Here is a 16,026-nt window from a genome sequence, read left to right as displayed (position 1 = left end):
TGGGGGGGGGAGGCTGGGAAGGGATGTGAAGGGTAAACAAAGGAGGAGGCTGCAATGCTTGGTAAGAAATGTACGCATTATCCTGCCCATGTAATCGTAACCCCTCTGTACAGTATGTTCACAAATAAAATAAATAAATTTTTTAAAAAAGAAAATTTCAGCCTGTGCCAAGGAGACCTAGAGTTTCTCCTATTCCATCCTGTAATGTTTTCAGGGTGTCTGCTTTGACTCCAATGTCTTTGATCCATTTGGAGTTGATTCTGGTGCAGGGTGATATATAAGGATCTAGCTTTAGTTTTCTACAAGTAGCTAACCAATTTTGCCAGCACCATTTACTGAAGAGGCTGTCTTTCTTCCATTCTATTTTTTTAGCTCCTTTATTGAAGGGACATATAGATGGCTATATGTCTGTAGGTTCATTTCTGGGTTTTCAGTTCTAGCCTATTGGTCCTGAGGTCTGTTCTTGTGCCAGTACCAAGCTGTTTTCATTACTATGGCTTTGTAGTAGAGTTTGAAATTTGGTATTGATATTCCTCCAGCACTGTTCTTTCTGTTAAGGATTGTTTTTGCTATTTGGGGTCTTTTATTGTTCCATATGAATTTTTTGATTGCCTCTTCTATTTCCTTGAAGAATGAGGTTGGAATATTGATAGGTATCACATTGAATCTGTAGATAGCCTTGGGAAGAATTGCCATTTTCATGATGTTGATCCAGGAGCATGGGAGGTTTTGCTACTTTCTAAGTTCTGTTTTGATTTCCTTTTTCAGGTTTTTAAAGTTTTCATCATAGAGGTTCTTTACATTTTTGGTTAAATTAATTCCCAGGTATTTTATTTTTTTGTGGGGCTATTACGAATGGAGTTGCTTTCCTGATTTCAGCCACGCTTTTCTCATTGTTGGCATACAGAAAAGCCATTGACTTTTGAGGGTTAATTTTATACCCCGTGAGCAGCTTTTCTCTAGCTCATCTTACTGTCATGGTGTTCTGCCTCATCACTTCAGTATCAGAGATATAAAGTCAGTTGGCCATGGATTGACACTCCTGAAACTGGATAAATCTTTCCTCCTTTTAAATAGTTTCTCCCTAGTATTGGTCCAGTGATGAAAAAGCTAACCAAACTACCAACTGACCTCTATGCAGAAAAAAACAATTGGCGCAGAGTTCCTAAAAGATAAAGGAATAAGTAGAGAAACATTCTTGTTCAAAAATGGGCTTAGTATTCAAAACCCGTACCCACCTTGGGGCATGATTCAAATGATGGAGAGCCTAAAAAAGACTATATCCCCTCTCTAATTTTAATATAAATTGACTTTAATAAAAAGTCAATTAAATTGTCAGTTGATTTTTGGAGAATTCAATATACTTCCTCTAACATGTAAAAGAAGGAATACAAATGTAGTTAAACCTAAAAACTTCAAACCTTAAAAAATTAAAAAGACGAGGGTGAGCATTCTCCCTTTCAGATAATTGATGCATGACAAAAAACCAGGAGAATACTGAGATAAGGACAAATGGACACAAATTGCCACAAACAGAAGCACAGAGATCCTTGCACTTGCATGTGGAGAGCACCAGGATCTTTTCTGCTTGCCTCTGCAAATTCTTTCTCCATCTTTCTTTAACCTATCTTGCTCCCAGAGGCTGGCTTCCTGGCATTATAACTGTTGAGTCCCAGGTAAGTCTACCAGCAGGAGTCACTAAAGAAAAGTTAGAAAGAATGAAGAAAAAGTTATTTTCTCCCTCCTATAAAACTGCAGCCAGGTCCAGGCCACTTCCTACTTAAAAAGGACTTATTCATTTATTTACTTTTACAGCAAGTTAGTACATTTCATAATGCAATGATATCTCTAAGCACAGACTTGCTAGCTTTCTAAACACATTTCGAGGGATGGTGTTTATAAAAGACAAATAGGCCAATAGTGAAATGTTTACCAGTTTCCTGCTCATAACGTTGTCCAGTGAAACAAAACTCCCACTGAAATGGAAAGATCAAATCAGCTCACACCACAAACAGATTAAGAGGCAAAAAAAAAAGAATGAATCATGATTACTTTTTAAGACCACACTCTACACTCAACTATGTTATCATCAATTCAGCTTCACCATCGGAACAATAATAAAATCAAGTTTTCGCACTTGTGATTGCTAATGAATATAAACACAAGCTGGGTGCCGATGGTTTACACCTGTAATCCTAGATATTCAGGAGACTGAATCAGGAGGATCAGCGTTTGAAGTTAGCCCAAGCAGACAAGTCTGTGAGACTCTTGTCTTCAATAAATTGCTCCAAAAAAAGCCAGAAGTGGCACTGTTCCTTAAATGGTAGAGCACTAGCCTTGAGCACAAAGAGGCTCAAGGACAGTGCCCAGGCCCTGAATACAAGTCCCAGGACCAGCAAAAACAAAAAGCAAAAAACAAAAACAACAACAACAACAAAAACCCAGTCTTGGTGTCACAAATGAGAACAGCAAGTGAAGACGAGGCCTTGTGTTTATTCATGGATGCCCATATGCTTGAATCTCAGCTGAGGCATGAAACAGGTTTCCTGTGCTGCAAGTCCCACTCCTTTCATCTTCATTCCTATACTTGGCTACATATCTTTGCAGCAAACCAGGAAAAGCTAAGCAGAAGGCTCCAGACACTCGGGTCTTCTGTCACAGGAAGCAATGTAAGTTTTTGCATGTATTAAAAATGTTTATTTAAACTTTCTAACTGATCATTCAGTAGCAGGAAAAAAATAATTAAACCGTACACCTTCATTTTAACCGTATAAAAAGCAGTTACCAAATTGCTGAGTAGCAACAGATCAATAGAGTTGCCTTAATATTATATATAATATGATGTAATATATGATATATATATAAACCCCATACTCCCCACGCACCCCAATGGTAGACTTAGGGATTTCTGACCAAACGTTTCACCTGAATAAAATCCATTTCCTCTGATAAGTATAGTTTTTCTTTAATTTCACATTGTAATTACTGAGACAGATTACAAAATAACTTTGGGAGAGAGACGTTTTAGTGGGAAATTAGGTTCTTTCAGATAATGGAAATGGATGGCAAGTTAGGCCCAATTTCAAGCTATTTCATCAACTCAAGAATGAAACATTGGGTCTGTTGTCACAAGGGTTTTGCTGAATATAAATATATAACCCCAAACTCTAGAGTTTGGACAGAGAGGATCGACCCTGTAATGCTCTATGAACGACTATCATTCTAAGAACCCATCTGGCCTAGCATTGTTCACTTAGTGAATCTGAGGATGGAGAAATTACATTTTTAGACTCATATATTTATGTAGGTAGTCTTTAAATACAAAATGAATAAATATTTAAATTCTATGATCAGAAAACATAGAATAAGAAATTCCTAACTTTACACGTTAACGGCATATTTACAATGGATGTTTCCTGCCTGGCTCTCCATCTTTGTCTACCCAAGTTCCTCAATGTGCAGTATATAGAAAGCAAGAGCTACCTTGACAGAGCCCTCTCAAGCTGAGGCCAGAGCCACTCTGCTCCCTGAGAAGCCTTTTACTATGTGTACAAAGACTTCAGAGTACAAGGAGGTACACACGTGCAGGATGAACTTGTCTAAAGAGGAGCTAATTGGCTTTACCAAAAAAAGGTGAAAATCCAGAAAATAAACTGCTCATCCCCAGCCTAGAAGCCACATCTAATGAAAAACCTGCTAAGTCTCCTATGGAAAGGCAGTAGGCACAACGCAACTCAGGGTGCATTGAGCTGTAGCACCCCTCCTCGTTAGCAGTCATCAGGTTGCTAAATCCTCTATGTTCATTCACTTGCCTAAGTAAATTTGTCATTCAGCAGTCTTTCCTAGCCCCTGGCTAGACTGTACAAAATAATGAAGATGTCCTTATATGAGAACTGCAGCTAGGAAAAGATAGCCATATGATCATTGAAACTTCTGAGATAGCTATATAAGTAAGCTCCGAAAATGGACCACTGAGAATTTCAGACAAAGAAAAATTATATATCGCATACTCAGAAGGAGGGAGAGCAAGACTGGAGTCTACAGTGCCACCTGAGGTGCTAGTGAGAATGACAGAAAGGTCACTGCAAAAAGAGCGAATTTACTTACACGTCCTTTGCTGTTGTTCATAAAGCAACAGGTACAAGATTGTCCTCTGCTAAACATCTGAACGTTGGTGAATGCATGGTTGCTTTCCCCACATCTACAGACCTCTTCCTAACCCTCCATTACCTTTTTCAAGCTTGAGAGAAAAAGAAAATGGATACAAACTATGCATTCTTATTTAGGAAAAGAGAGGCATGTTCAAATAGTCATAAGGCAACTTGCTTAAGAGCTGCATCTAAACTGCTGTTTCCAAAGCTGAGTCAATTTGTAGGGTGTATCCGTGTGCTTCCAGAGTCACTTCTTGTCACCTGAATGGATCACAGGGATGCCGCTCTTCCTGAAGGAGACATCATACTATGTGTACTGCAGAAGAATAAGAGTAAGGAGGAAAGGACAGCCTGGCAAGAATCAGTTCCCATGCTGTATGGTTCCCTCTTCATATTGGACCTTTCCCATGAATCTCCAGTTCACTGCTTTTAATTCTGTCTCCCTTTCCTAACTGATGACATCCCAACTGATGACAAAGTAAAAGAGGAAAACAGGGTACATGTCTAGGGTTTTGTGGTTTAGAGGCTGGGCTATCAGCAAGGAAAGACATAGAGGTGACTACAGACCAAGCAAACATCAGGGTCTCTACAAAAGGCCAAATCATAAAGTTGACTAGTCCTGCCCCTGTAAGTACTAAGCAAGGAATCAACCATTAGGGGACATATGCAGTAACCCAGCACACAGTGGCTCTGAAAAGAAAAATGATATGTTTCCTTTAAGAAGTTCTGAGTTAAGGACAATAATCACTTCTCCAAGCCAGATGGGGACAAACACTTTGGTAAACTGGGGGCCTTCATCTTCTTTACCAACCAAAGAGCATCTCTGCAGCATGAACGACAGTGTCACATGCAGGATCAAAGGGCCTGGCAGATCCCAGTCCCTCAGAAGAGTACTACTTTTCCATGGTTACCACATATGCACGATTTTTTCCCTCCAACAGATGGTAAATGATAGTATTCTAAACAGATTCATTTCATGTGCAGCTGTCATGTTTTCAAAGGTAAGACTTCACATGAATGATGAATTCTCTTGTATTTACCTGTTTTTATCTGAAAGGCCAGCAAACAGGTGCCTAGGAATACTATTTTCTCTTCGCCTGGAGACTCCTCCACTTCTACCATCTTGGTACCTCAGCTCTAGAATCCACTTCCTACTTTAGAGACCAGAATACCAGCTATCAGTCTAAGTTCTGACAGCCACTTCCTCTACTTACCCATTCTCAGGCTAGAGGACAAAGGATGAGAGTTTTCTCACTGCTCATATTCAGTGCCCACCTACCCTTGTTCACGTCCTTAATCTGGTAGTCCTTCATTAAACTTCCTTAAGCTAATCCATTTGGCTTGTATTTTGATTCTTTCTAGGATCTTCATAAATGCATACATAAAAGAACTTAGCATACAGTAGAAGTAATGTGACAAATCACTATAATACTAACAGATTGTTAAGTGTATTGTTGGAGAAATCTAGCTCCTTACATATGAAAGGGTAAAACTTGATTTCTTACTTAAAATCATATACAAATGTGAAATTATTGGAATTATATGAATTAAAAGCACAGACATGACAGAAGAAAATATAGTTAATAGAGGACTAATAAAGTTACTAGAAGAATAGAAAATTAGAAAGTTGGTAAGATGCATAGAAGAATATTTTTATGACTTGGATATGGGGAAATTTATTACACATGATGCTAAAAGCACATACAATAGATAAAAAGATAAAATATTTCATTACAAACAGATTTGTATTATGTAAGGGTACTATGGAGAATATATATGTATATATATATATATAAGATAGAAGATATTCACAATGTCTAAAACTGATAGTGATTAATTTCATTTCTTGTTTCTATAGATGCAAGCAACAGTTGTGAATCAGCAATTCGAGGAGAATGTGCATGAGAAAAGTAGGCAAATGATATGAATGCAAAGGCAATTTTTATAAGAGAGAAAATTACTGGGAGAAGTGCTCAACATCATCAGCAATCAGAGAAATACAAATTTAACTACAATAAAATACCACCTTAGGAGTCTAGCACAAATGGCTCTTTTTTTCCTTCTTTTCTTTTTTTTCTTCTTTTTTTGGTTGGTCATGGAGCCTGAACTCTGGGCCTGGGCACTGTCCCTCAGCTCTTCAGCTCAAAGCTAGCGCTCTACCACTTAAGCCACAGTGCCACTTCTGGCTTTTTCTGTTTATGTGGTGCTGAGGAATCGAACCTAAGGCCTCATGCATACAAAGCAAGCACTCTACCACTGAGCCACCTTGCCATCCCAAATAGCTTACTTTTATAATCCTAGCTACTCAGGTAACTGAGATCTGAGAATCATAGTTTGAACTAGCCTGGGAATTCAAATCTGCAAGACTCTTATCTGTAAATAACTGGCAAAAGCTAGAAGTAGAGGTGTGGCTCAACTGGCAGAGCACCAGCAGTGAGAAGAAAAGCTGAGCAGGAGCATAAGGCCCTGAGAAGGTATTATCTGTGTAATTTATACCAATGAAAATTAGAAAAATGGCCAGGCACCGGTGGCTCACGCCTGTTATCCTAGCTACTCAGGAGGCTGAGATCTGAGGATCGCGGTTCAAAGCCAGCCCGGACAGGAAAGTCCATGAGACTCTTATCTCCAATAAAAAATGAGTAGAAAACTGGAAGTGGTGCTGTGGCTCAAATGGTAGAGCTCTCACCTTGAGCAGAAGAGCGCAGAGAGAGCGCCCAAGCCCAGAGTTCAAGCCCCACGACCGACAAAAAGAAAAAAGAAAAGAAAAAGAAAATTAGAAAACTGGATGATGGCACTATTTGTAGGCATACAAGCATATGGACATGGATATTGTCAGGCTGCTGAGACAATGGCATAGGGCATTCTTTGGGGGAAATATTCTTCTTTATTTAAATCAAATTAAGTACATGTAGACTCTATGATTCAGCTAGGTATGTATTTTCCAAAAGCGCTAATCTAAGATTATAAAAGAATGTGCACAAAAATGCTCATTATAATATTATCTGTGGGACTGGACAACCTGGAAGATTATCACTCAGAGAATAGAAAGTTAAAGCATGGGAAACTACCAAAGAGTATTGTGCAGAAGCCAGAAGAAATATGAACTGATTTTAATAGTATACTCTCTCTCTGGTAAAAACAGACAAAAAAAAAGAATTGAATCAAATGTGTGTTTTCTGACCCACAAGAAAAATGAATTAGACATTAGTAACAGATAAGGATCTAGAAAATAACCTCCCCATAATTTGGAAATGAACTAATATTTCTAAATAAGTCAATTAGCCATTAGTGGTGGAGGTACTAAGCTAGGAAATCATGAAGCCTTTTGTACACAGGAAGATTTCACAGTTATGAACTCTTGATTACCATAGCAATATACAATTCTGTGCGGAAAGACCACACTGACCTTGCAAGGATGCTAAATAGAAGACAGCCTACAGAGACCACTGGGCATTACCAGCTTTGGTTGAATGACTCAGACTCTACCCAACCCATTTAAACACTGCTTTCTCCAACCCTGCCTGCCTCCTGGACCTTTTACTCCGGTGACCCCCAACTTTTGCGCCTTTTGAGCCTTTCATTCTGTCCTGACTCTCCTGACCCATGGGTTTCCTCTTATCACTAAGCCCCACACAAGGCCTAGAGATGTCCTTTCCTGACACTGTCTTGAGTGCAGCACCCAGGTCAGGACCATGTGGGTGCTGCTGAGCCTAGCTTTGGTTTCATGCGTTCTTTTCCACCATGGGGAAGCTCACGCCAAGCCCACTCTGCTCCTTCCCCACAGTGCCCCTGAGAATGAAAGAAAATGGCAGGGTAGATTCAGGCATTTATTCTGTGAGGAGAGCTCAGTCTGGAGCCAGGACTAAGGCCCTGGGTATACCACTGGTCAGAATGATGTGACAGACTAGACTCTCAGCCACACACATAGGTTCAAACCCCAGATCCATCACTTAGCACATGTTTAACCTGGACTGACTTTTGTCCCCGTGCCTCAGTTTCCCAACCTGTAGAGTGAGGCTAATGGTAGTGGGCCTTCATAACCTTCTTAGGAACAAGTAAGAGTTAACACATTATAGCACCATGATAGAACAGTGCCTGACACACAGTAAATGCCAATGAAGGTTAATAATGATTATAGCACTCCGTAGCAGTTCTTCAAGGAAAAATTTAAGGAAAGGTAATTCTTTTGTCATAGAAGGGGAGAAGAGACTGTCCTGTGCACTGTAAAAATGCTTAGCAATGTCCTGACTGCTCCCTGCTACGTGGGTAGGAAGGAAGGCAAAAACACTGCCTTTACCCACTTGAACAGAAACAAAATTGGAAGTGAACCAAGTTTAAATAAACAGCCAAGGCCAAAGGTCATGAAGGAATGACGCAGGGACTCAGCCCCTGTCTTCTAGGTCTGGGGCCATTACTCTTTCCCCATAGCTCACTGTATTTGTGGCCCAAGCCCTCCTGCCCTCAGCCTGGCCACCTCACACGCTCGCAGATCCGTGCTAATTATACAACAGTGTAAAACTTTATATGTGGTTTGTTATCTTATATCCAGGAACATGGTCCACAGCCTCCATTACATGAAGCAGCTGTGTGTATACTTGGGGTCTAAGTGCCATTTAGTGGTCAGTTCGATGGGATATTTTGTTTCAAGCCTCACATTTCTTTTTTTCCCCTTTCCATACTTCAATTGAATCTTAAATAGAGGAATGAAGTCTTACACAGCTTGGGATAAAGTGAAAGGCAAATCCTAAATGATGATTACTACACTGTCCTAAGTAGCTTGGAAGATCCAGCCCAGAATGGCTTTGGGCTAGATGGACATGTGTCCCCGTGTATCCAGGTGTCTGTCTGGGGGTGTCTGTGTGTCTGCAGAGATGTGTGGGAGTATCTGTGAGCCTGTAGGAGTGTGTGGTATACAGGGGGTTGTGGGGTCTGTTGCCACAAGCGATATCCAGTCTGGTCTCTACTACCTGTGTGCGTCCCCTTCCCATTCCTGTCTCAAGGGCAATAAGCACTTTGGTGGAAAGATCTAGACAGTCAGGTCTCCTAACTCTTAGCTGCATGACTTCAATAATGTCACCTCTCCCATAGGAAACCATTCCTTGTCTTCAAAAGAGGGGCAAACACATCTATCTCTCAATGTCATTGAGAGACTTAGATAAAGGGTCAGACACAGGGCAAAGGATTGATTTTCAATAACTTCAGCTCCTTTTCTTCCTTCATTTGCCAAATCTCACCACTGTACTCTAGCTCAGCCCCCTCCAGGCCTCTTTCTCAAAGCTACCCCTTGACCTCCAGCCTTCTGGCCTGTACCTTAACCCTCCTCAGCCTCAGGCCTCATCACTTCCATCATTTTCCTGACCTGGGATGGAAGCCAGGCTCTTTCCTTCTACAGTATTCAAACACTTTCTTTCCTTCATAGACTAGTTCAAATCTTTATTTTAAAATTTTTTTATTGTGAAAATACTGTACAGAGGGGTTACAATTACATGGGCAAGATAAGGAGTACATTTCTTATCAAGCATTGTAGCCTCCCTCCTTTGTTTCCCCTTCCCATCCCTTCCCATCCTCCCTCCCCTCCCACCCAATCCTCCTCCCCCACAAGTTGTAAAGTTCGTTTTCGACACGACAACTTGTACTTCTCATTGTTGCAACAGGTCCACCTGTATCCTTATTTAAACAACTTGTTTTTCCCCTTCCCCTCCACAAATTATACCGACATCAAATACAGTGAAAGCAGGGGTTATACCGTGGGGGAGGGACATACAAAGCAACAAAGAAATAATCTTATAATTGCGTTAGAAACAAATGCATGAAAGAAAAAAACATTTAAAATACATATCTTAGGGTTCATTTTCCTAACATCACCTTATCTGACCTTTTCTGCTTGACTCATACATATACTAGATATTGCAAATAAGGGAAATCATGGGACTTATGTTTCTTTGGGCTTGGCTTACTTCACTTAATATAATTTTTCCAAGTCTTTCCATTTCCTAACAAATGGGGCAATGTCATTCTTTCTGATGGAGGCATAGAATTACATTGTATATATATATATATACCACATTTTCTTGATCCATTCATCTACTGAGGGGCTTCTGGGTTGGTTCCAGATCTTAGCTATGGTAAATAATGCTGCAATAAACATAGTTGTGCTGGTAGCTTTAGTGTGGTCTTGTTTGTAAACATTTGAGTAAATGCCCAAAAGACTAGTTCAAATCTTACATGCTCCAGGAAAAGGTCTTAATCCGTCCTTCAACTCTCACTGTGCCTGGAGTTTTGTGATACTGCATCATCACCTGACTCTGCACTTTTTTGCCATTTTAAAATCTGTTTCCTCAAAATAGTTCATTGACATTGACTGTATATGTTCAAGGTATACAAGATGATGATTTAATAGTATTATTACATTCTGTATAATGATTGTTACAGTTAATTAGTATGTGTACCACTACTCCTGCTGTATATCAGATGCCGTCAGATGCCTAGAATTTGTTTACTTTATAACTGAAAGGTTTGTAGCCCCCCCCCTCAGTATCTGGGTTTGAATTCAAGACCTCTCACTTGTTCATTAACTGGCACTCCACAACTTGAGTCATGCCATTAGCTCTATTTTTCCTTTCCTTTTCTTTTTTATTTCTGGTTATTTTAAAAATGGAGTCTCATAGATTTCTTTCCCTAGGTTGGCCTCAAAGTACACTCCTTTGGATCTCAGCCTCCTGAGTAGCTAGGATTACAGGTGTGAGCCACCAATACCTAGTAAAAGTTTATATTTTTGACCAATCCTTGTACTGTTCTGTGGGAGAGAATTTAAATTCATACAAGGGGAGTCTTCAAAAATTCTAATTCAGAAAATTTCACTTTTGAGGCCTTGCTCAAAGACATGCAATCAGCATCTCAAAGAGATATCCACACCCTCAAGGCCTTTGTAATTGTGTTCACTGCATTTTCACTCACCATCTACCTATTTCTGAGTTGTTCAAAAGTCCTAAGTAGGGGAAGATAGGTCTATTACACCATAGTACGTGTAAGGACTCAATAAATATGAGTTAGAAGAGTCATACATATCACTGCTATTATGACCCTCAGGGCTGCACATCTGACTACGTACAATTCATCTCCCATCTGGAACATAACATGTGAGCTATCCTCAGCCAGCACCCACAATTTATGCAGAGCAGAATAGGATGACCTTTTCTACATAGTTTTCCAAGAGCCTGCATAGTCCTTCCTGATCATCTCCAATAGTTCTGCACTCTTATTCTCTTCCATCACTGTTTACAATTCCTCTAATGTGCCAAACACTCTGTTATGCCTGTGTACATGCTGTTCCCACTGCCTGAAATGACCTTCCTTTCTCCATCCTCCTATCCAACTGCTACTCCTCCAACTCTTACTCTTTCTTGCCATTGTTTGTTGAGACAAGATCTCCCTATGAAGCCCAGCTGGTCTCAAACTCTGATCTCCCTTATCTCAGCTTCTTAAATTGTTGGGATTATATGTGTACTTCTTCTCCTGCCTCCTTCTCATTCTTTTTTTTAAAGATTTTTATTGTATTTTAATGTAAAGATGATATACAGAGGGGTTACAGTTACATAAGTAAGGTAATGAGTATGTTTCTTGTTGAACATTGTTAACCCCTCCCTTGTTTTTCTCACTTTCTGCTCAGTCTTAAAGATCAACTTCAACATTATCCTCTTGGCAAAGACCTCTGCTGGTGTCCTCTTTCCTAAAGCTGACTTGGTTACTCTTTTCTACCTTCAATTTCTTTCCCCAAGTCCTCCTCTCCGTGTTCTTTCGTGGATTGCAAGCTCCCTGGGGACAAAGACCAGCAGGGTGGATTGCTCTGCATATAGAGCTAGGCCAAAGGTTGGGGATCTTGGCTTATCATGAATGTTATTTTATACAGCAACTGTGATCCCTTCCTGCACTTCTGTGACCACATGCGTACTTCCCCAAGCTCATCTTCATCAACATCTTCAGGCTGGCCCCCGACTCCCACCCCCGGCCCACAGGGCTTTCCTTTATTCTAGACTGTTTTAAGCATAGACTTACCTCTATCTGGTTCTAGAGTCAACTTCTTCTCTCACCTACCTTTAAGATAATTACATTTTTAGTCACCCAGGATTAACTTCTAACCAAGGACTGGGATAGAAAAGACATCCTGGAGGAAAAGGGGGTTGGTGGTGCTTGGAGCGGGAGTCCAATCTGGAAGTTGGACCATGACCATATGAAAATGCCATTGTAGCCCAGAAGCCACAGCAATGATTCTATAAGGAGGCAACCTCTCCTCTTTGGGCTCAAGACAAAGCTTCCTTCAGCTCACTATAAAGTCCCTCATCTCCCTCCCTGCCAGCAATGCCCTTCAATGGAGCCAGGGCTCCTGGATCAGCTCAAGAGGCTTTGTTGGTTTAGTTCCGCTACAAAGCTTCTGCTCCTGCCCTAGCTGTTACAGCCTACAGATTCCTGGTACCAATCTGATTGAACAACTTAATTAAAATGCAATAAAAGGAAAGTGGGCCAGATATGGCCTGCGGCAGACTAAGCTAAGAAGTCTGAGTCCACTGCCCCCTCTTGAGCCCTGAGCCCTTTCCCATATGACCAAAAGGCCCTGGGCAGTCTGTGACCATAAAGCTTGGAGCTTTAGAACTGGATTCAGAGGCCTTTGCAGGTTATTTATTCCAGGAACTCATTTCTCCCAACAGTGAGGCATGTCAGTTAATGTCAGGTTCACATGAGACTCAGATCTCCCCAAGATGCCCAGTCTCTAGAACTCAGGACACACCATTATCCAGGGAGGAGAAAAAGAGTTTGAAAACACCCAACCTCAGACTCTTGAGATATTTTTACTTTATTTTTTTGTTAGTACTGTTTGAACTCAGGGCTTTATGCTTCATAGGCAAGTGCTCTATCACTTAATAAAAGCAGTTTGGTGGGATTTTTTTCAGATCACCGTTTATGGAAATATAATTCACATACAATTCATCTAGTTAAAATGGTGATTTTATTCTGGTGTGTTCAGAGTTGTGTAATCATCACTATTGTAGCATTTACTATTCTAACAAAAAATGCAGTAAGAATCCTTGATTTTTAATCTCCACTCCCCCTTCCAATTCTGCCTAATTATTGGCAATTATTAACCTACTTTCTGCTTCTGCAGATTTGCCTGTTCCATAAATTTCACAAAAATGGAGTCATATGACATCTATCCTCTTATGATTGTATCTGTGTTAAATGTTTTTAAAATTGAGCCATAAGCCAGGCGCCGGTGGCTCACATCTGTAATCTTAACTGAGATCTGAGGGTCTAGATTCAAAGCCAGCCTAGGCAGGAAAGTCCTTGTGAGACTCTTTTCTCCAATAAACCACTCAAAAACTGGAAGTGGCACTGTGGCTCAAGTGATAGAGCACTAGCCTGGAGCCCAAAGAAGCTCAGGGATAGCACCCAGGCCCTGAGTTCAAGCCCCACAACTGACAAAAATAAATTGAGCCATGTATAGTATGGCTTTTGGTAATTGAGTAACATTCTATCATATTAACACACTTCATTAAAAGTTGTAACAATTTAGGGTTTATGTAATGTCGTGACATATCACCTGAGGTTTAGCTATTCATTGATTGATGGTCACATAGGTTATCTTCACCTTGTGGCTATTGTAAACAATACTGCTACCAACATTGATGCACCATTGTTGGTGTAGATGTATGGTTTAATTCTCTTGGATTGAAAAACTTATTTATTCTTGCGTCTCTTTGACATCAATGGAGCCAAAGAAGAGCCTAAAACCTCATTGCATACATTAATTCAGAGAAGGATGGTGAGGAGGACAGGAAGCTGGCTAGAGAGGCACCAATGGGTACTTAATCCTTTGCAGGATGACTTTTAACTTGATGGAGATCTTTGATGGCCACTGTTTGCCTTGAGTCTTCCAATTCTCCAATGTAGACTACTTCATCTCTCCTCAATGGAATCAAGTCCTCACTTCCAAACAAACTCACTTCCCAAACAAACTCCATACCCAGAGGGTCTGGGGCTCAGAAGGGAATTCTCCCAGCTCAGAGGCTGGGAGGAGTTTCAAGGACTTCACTTTTGTCACTTTTATTGTCTCAACTCCAGTTCTCAGAACTCTCTGTGAAGGAAGCAGGGAATTATATTGTGCCCTGATACCATCCTGTCCAGGCACTTGGGCTTGCTTCGCATCTGTCACCAGGTCTGTGTGCGACTAAGAACCTGAGAGGCAGAGGTTGCTCTGGACATCTAGTAAGTTCAACAGCAGGAAATCGCCAACATTTATTCATTTTTCACCTCTGAAAGAGGCCAGTTCATGTGGCTTATGGGGTTCAATCTGCTAGTCTCTGGCATTCCTCTCAGCGGCCTAGATCCAGTGTTCTGGGAAAGCTTTCCGTCCCTCCAGGCAAGCTGCAATTCCTCCCTAGACAACTGTCTAGCAGCCTTTCTCCAGTTCTTCAATCTAGAACCCAGAAGCATGCACACAATAGCCAGGGAAAAAGAGCACTGAACTGGGAGTCAGGAGACAGCCCAGTCCCTGAACACAGACACACTGCCTGTCTCCGAAATGGCCTCCCTGCCTCCAGCTTGCCCCCTTCCATCCATGACGCTTCCAACCACCTGGATTTCAAGTCTCACATTGGTATCATGTGACCTTGGACTCCCTGCCCTGACTGGAAGATAAGGCTTTAGCTTCTATTTCCATGCCTACCTGCTGACAGTCCCCTGCAGACTCCTATGTTCTGGTCACTTTTCCTCTTCCATGTGGAAGACCTCATATACCTCCTTCTCTCCGTGCCCTGAAAAGAGCCATTCCTCTGCTGGCATCAGCATCAGTATTTTAATGGCTTTTTTTTTTTTTTGCATATCTGTCCTTGTTTGTCTCCCTCTCTGGACTGTTGGCTCCTAACAGTATCATCTAACTTCACCCTTTAATCTTTGATGTGAAACTCTTGTTTAACAGAACTAAGCAGGCAGGCTATGACTCATTCTCTCCATTTGCTGAAAATGGTCCTAAAAGATCCCATCTTGCCCCTGGGTCTTCTTTGAGCCTCATTTGTCCCCCCTGGGAGCAGGAGAGAATTGATTTTAAGGACCTTTGCAATTCCCATGGATTAAGAAACACGTTTGAATCCTTAGCCTTCCAGAGCTGAGCTCAGGGATCCTTCCTGGATTCAGGGGAATGGAGGGGTCGGGGTGGGGGTGGGGGAGTGAGAGGGGGAGGAACTGACTAAAGGCAACGTTCCAGGGAATGTTGAGAACGATTATTTTCTGTTCTTTGAAAAATGTTCTATTTTAATTCAGAGAATGTTTGCAGCGCACCCACGTAGCACATGCCAGTGCTGGGCAAAGTTGTAAATACTAGCTTCCCTGGATTTTCTGAGATAGCTGCATTCCCTAGAAGTGCCTTGTCCAAACCCCGTTCCCCTATAATTGTTCGCTGGCGCCAGGAACTGTGGGTGCACTGGGCGAGCCTTGGTCCCGGTCCCCAAATGTGTCCCTGCTGCCCAGTTGGCATGCACCTCTGAGCCAGCAGGGAGGCCCAGAAGCTCAGAGCCTCGGCCGGGGCGCCCTCTGGCGGCGGCGCTCGGTAACTACCACCCGGCGGGGAGCTGGCGAGGGGAAGGGGGAGGGAGGAGGGAGGAGGAGGCGCGGGCAGGGGAGGAGAGGAAAAAAGTTGCGCTGGGAAGTTTGGAAAGTTGGGAAGTGGCTGCTGCGGGCTTCGCCTCCCTCCGCGCGTGTGTGAGGGAGCCGGGCGAACGAGGGAACGGGGAGAGCAGCGAGCGAGCGAACGAACGCCTGCCATGCCCATCAGACTCCGCCTCGGCGCGCCCGGGCGCGGAGCTCGCCCGGACTCCCCGCGGCC

The 16,026-nt window shown here is 41.9% G+C and overlaps 1 pseudogene; it reads right to left on the bottom strand.

The window, feature by feature from the left end:
- Positions 1-4,599: 4,599 nt before the first annotated feature.
- Positions 4,600-5,142, bottom strand: LOC105986062 (annotated as a pseudogene).
- Positions 5,143-16,026: the final 10,884 nt, after the last annotated feature.

This window comes from Dipodomys ordii, unplaced genomic scaffold (assembly GCF_000151885.1).
Source record: "Dipodomys ordii isolate 6190 unplaced genomic scaffold, Dord_2.0 Scaffold33, whole genome shotgun sequence".
Lineage (NCBI taxonomy): Eukaryota > Metazoa > Chordata > Mammalia > Rodentia > Heteromyidae > Dipodomys > Dipodomys ordii.
This window is presented reverse-complemented; position numbering and strand designations above follow the sequence as displayed.